The sequence below is a fragment of the Oratosquilla oratoria genome, unplaced genomic scaffold (assembly GCF_046742065.1).
Source record: "Oratosquilla oratoria isolate Oo_2021 unplaced genomic scaffold, ASM4674206v1 SCAFFOLD255, whole genome shotgun sequence".
NCBI lineage: Eukaryota > Metazoa > Arthropoda > Malacostraca > Stomatopoda > Squillidae > Oratosquilla > Oratosquilla oratoria.
The window spans coordinates 105,001-110,000 of NW_027467607.1; positions in this window are offsets into that span (position 1 = coordinate 105,001).

Here is a 5,000-nt window from a genome sequence, read left to right on the forward strand (position 1 = left end):
CAATAATTTATTGGTTATGCGGTCAAAATCACAGTTAGCATAACCATTATTGGTGAGCATTTGTCGTACATGCTGGAGTTCTGCATGTAGTGCTTCCCAGGACGAACATACTTTTATAGCTCTTCTGACGTATGCTCTAATAACACCTTTCTTATAACTATCACTGCATTTGCTGTTACCGTTCATACATTTATCTAAGTTGGTGGGTTTACGGTAAACACTGGTATTAAAATTAGTAGAGGTGGAATCAACCAGGACATCAAGGAAAGGGAGTTTACCATTTGTGTTCATTTCTACTGCGAAATGAATTTCTCGTTATATATCTTTTGTTCTACCTATATATTTGTATTTGTATTTTTGTAATTTATTTTGTAACTTATATGTACCAACATTTGTATTCATTATTGCAGAAATTTTGTCAATCCTGATGATGTCTCTTTGAAGACGAAAGGTCGAGAATATTAAATGGAAAACTATGGAGAACTTGTATCAGCTCACCCTACAACTGGAAAAAAGTTGATAAGACAAATAGAAAACATTAAGGAAAAGTTTAACAATTGTCAGAATGCTGTCGTATTTAATTCTACATGCATCAAAGAAAACCTGCTTCCTTACTTCACGAATATATATATATGTATATATATACATATACATATATGCATATAAGCATATATGTATATATATATACATATATATACACATATGTATATATATATTCATATACATATACATATATATATACATATATATATATGAATATATATATATATATATATATATACATATGTCTGTGTGTGTGTGTGTGTGTGTGTGTGTGTGTGTGTGTGTGTGTGTGTGTGTGTGTGTGTGTGTGTGTGTGTGTATGAGTGTGTGTGTGTGTGTGTGTGTGTGTGTGTGTGTGTGTATATATATATGTATATATATATATATATATATATATATATATATATATATATATATATATATATATGCATGTATGTATCCATACATACGGGATAGGAGGGACGCTTCTAGGAGCTGTCAAAAGTTTTTATGAGAGTAGTAGAGCATGTGTCAGGATTAGAAATGGAGAGAGTGAGTGGCTCGAGGTAAAGGTGGCACTTCGTCAGGGATGCGTTATGTCGCCCTGGCTGTTCAACTTGTACATGGATGGGGTGGTGTGAGAGGTAAATGCGAGGGTGGTGTGTCAGGGAATGGAGATGATTAAAGAAAATGGAGGAAAGTGGGAGGTGAGCCAGTTGTTGTTTGCGGATGACACTGCGCTTAATGCAAGATCGGAGGAGGGATTGAGGAAGTTGGTGACAGAGTTTGGGAGAGTGTGATAGAAGAATGCTGAAGAAAAATGTGGGTAAAAAGTAAGGTGATGAGATGTACAAGTTGTGAAAGTGGCAGCAGACTGAGAGTGAGCATGAAAGGAGAGCGACTGGAGGAAGTGGATAGTTTTAGATACTTGGGTGCAAATGTGGCAGTAAAGTGTTGAGTGGAGGTGGAGGTAGAATGTAGATTGAGAGAAGCGAGTAAATGCCTTGGTGGATTAAAAAGTGTAATGAGGGATAGACATTTGGGAATGGATGCTCAGAGGAGACTGTATGAAGGATTTCTTGTGCCAACAGCACTGTATGGAGCAGAAGCAAGGAACATAAGAGAGGAAGAGAGAAGTATGATGGGGGTTACTAGGCTAGACAGAGTGATAAATGAGGAGGTGATGAGGAAAACAGGGGTGGAAAGGGCGTTGGGAGATAGGGTTGATGAAAGAGTATTGGGATAGTTTGGACACATGGAAAGAATGAGTGAAGAAAGACTAGTAAAAGGGGTATGGAAGGCAGATGTGAAGGGAGTGAACATGAGGGGACGTCCTACGATGAAATGGATGGATGGGGTGAAGGGGGATTTGGGGAAGAGGGGAATGTCTGTTGAGAAAGGACGGGAGAAGACAGAAGACAGGGGTGAATGGAGAATGGTTGAATATGGATAATGTTGTGATGCATGAGGTGGAGTGGGTGGGGGAATGGTAGTATGTGTAAGCAAAATTATACGCAGCCCGAAGGGATTTCTCCCCCTCTTCTCCTTTTCTGCTTAGGGGGAAGGAGACGGGGGGTCGCCGATTTAATGAAGCAGCCTTGCTGTGGATGTGCTGTGACTTGCGACACTACCTCTGACCCAGGGGCAGTGGACAAGGTGCAGGGATTCCCCGTCATCCAGGAGGTACTAAGATGGGAGGAAGGGTGTAGGGGAGTGGAGTTTATTTAGGGATGGAATGGGTTGGAATGATTTTATGCCTTTTTCTTTTTGGCTACCTCCCTTGTAAGAGGAAAAAAGCCTTGGTATATGTATGTATATGTATGTATGTATATATATATGCATATATATATATGTATATATATGTATATATATATATATATATATTTATATATGTATATATATATATACTCGGGCAACATGGAATAGGGAAATGCAATGAAAATAGACTCAGGTTGCTCACGCTATGCTCCGAACACTCTCTTACCATCACCAACACCAAATTTCAACTTAGAAATATGCACAAAGCAACATGGATGCACCCAAGATCAGGACATTGGCACTTATTAGACTATGTGATAGTCAGGCAACGCGATATCAGTGAAGTCTTAATTACACGGGTTATGAGAGGAGCAGAGGCCTCAACAGATCATAGGCTGGTGAGATCCATACTGCGGCTTAAAATCAGACCTATCACCCGCAGAAGAAATCTCAGTCCTAAAATTAACTTAGCTGCTCTTCAAAACTCAAACACTAGAGAAGCTTTCCAACAGGCTGTGACAGATTCACTTCCACCAGCTCGACAACCAACAGGAGATTCAAGCATCACCACTGAATCTCTCACTACATCATGGAACAATGTCTGTGCCTCCCTCCTGCAAACTGCAAAAGCCGTCTTAGGCTCAACCAATCGAAGACACCGCGACTGGTTTGATGAAAATGCTGAAAACATTCATGATCTTATTACGGCAAAGAACAAAGCCCATGACCTTTACCTCCGTAACCCATCTCCTACCACCAGAAACCAGTTCTCAGCAGTACGCTCCGAGCTCCAAAGACTCCTAAGAGACATGGAAAACAAGTGGTGGACCAATCTGGCAGCCCAGATGCAATCTTATATGGACCTAGGAGATCTCCATAACTTCTACTCCTGTTTGAAAACTGCGTATGGCCCTGCATACTCAGCGCTTACACCTGTTCGATCTGCTGATGGCACCCACCTACTCACAGACTCAACCCAAATACTCGATCGCTGGGCATCACACTTTATGCAGCTTCTAAACCACTCGAACCCTACTGACCCGTCATTTCTCAGTGAAGTCCCACAACTTCCAGTCTCATATGAACTGGACTCAGTACCCACAATTGAGGAGGTAATTAAATCAATAGCTGCTCTCAAGAATCACAAAGCTGCCGGACCAGACAATATCCCAGCTGAACTCCTCAAATATGGGGGTAATGAAATTGCAACTCAATTACAACAGCTCTTCCAGTGTTGCTGGGAGTCTGGCTGCGTTCCACAACAATTTAAAGATGGAAGAATAGTTACTATCTATAAGAAAAAGGGTGACAAGTCTCTTTGCAACAACAGCAGAGGCATCACCATCCTCTCAACGGCTGGCAAGACGTTAGCACGCATTATGCTAATGAGACTTCTCTCTCACATAGCTGAGAGGATCCTTCCTGAATCACAATGTGGTTTTCGGCGGGAGAGGTCAACCACAGATATGGTATATGTAGCACGTTTGCTCCAGGAGAAATGCAGAGAGCAGCATCAAAACCTGTACATAGCTTTTGTAGACCTTACTAAAGCCTTTGACTCCGTTGACCGCCCCCTGCTTTGGAACCTACTTGCAAAGTTCGGTTGCCCCCCTAGATTTCTCTATAATCAGATCTCTACACGATGGCACAAATGCAGTGGTTGTTGCTGGAGGGAGAAGGTCAGATCCTTTCGAAGTATCAACTGGGGTTAAACAAGGCTGCGTTCTGGCACCAATCCTTTTCAACCTTTTTACCGCGGTCGTAACCCAGGTATTCTACGCCAACAACGATGCAACTGGACTTGGAATAACCATCAACTACAGACTGGACGGCAACCTTTTCAACAATGCCAGAATGCGTGCAAAAACACGCACCTCCACCATCTCGGTCGTCGAGCTCCAGTATGCTGATGATGCTGCATTCGTCAGCCACACAGAGCAAGGACTGAAGAGCACACTGGATGCTATTGTTGACTCTTACACTAGGGTAGGATTGCTGGTAAATACCAACAAGACCGAAGTGCTTTACCAACGCACTGGCCACAATGCACCTGTAGATGACCCTAATATTGAGATTGATGGAAATACCCTAAAGGTTGTGCCACATTTCACTTACCTTGGATCAGTTTTGTCCTCTGACTGCACAATCAATGATGAAATTACCCGCCGCATAGCTCTCGCCTCAACCGCTTTTGGAAGACTCTCTTATCGTGTCTTCTATAATCACAACCTGTCCCTGTCCACCAAGCGGTCAGTTTACTTAGCTGTCTGTCTCTCAATCCCACTCTACGGATGTGAAGCCTGGGCTACTTACAGGCATCACATTAAAAAGCTGGTGAGATTCCATATTCACTGCCTCCAACGAATCCTGGGGATCCACTGGTGGGATAAAATCCCCCACACAGCGATAAGGCAGCGTATGAATATATCTTGCCTCGAAGAAATCCTCATACAAAGGCAGCTCCGTTGGACTGGCCACATCATCCGCCAACCCACCAATAGACTACCCCGTATTGTTACTTATGGGGAACTTTACAATGGGCAACGTACCGTTGGCAGGCCCAAAAAGAGAATTAAAGATCACACTAAGGACTCTCTTAAGAAATTCAACATCAACCCAGCAGCCCTCGAAAGGGAAGCATCTGACAGGAAACAATGGAGATCTAATTTGCAAAGAGAAAAAGGCTGAAGCTTGCAGAGCCAGACGCCACACACAACGGC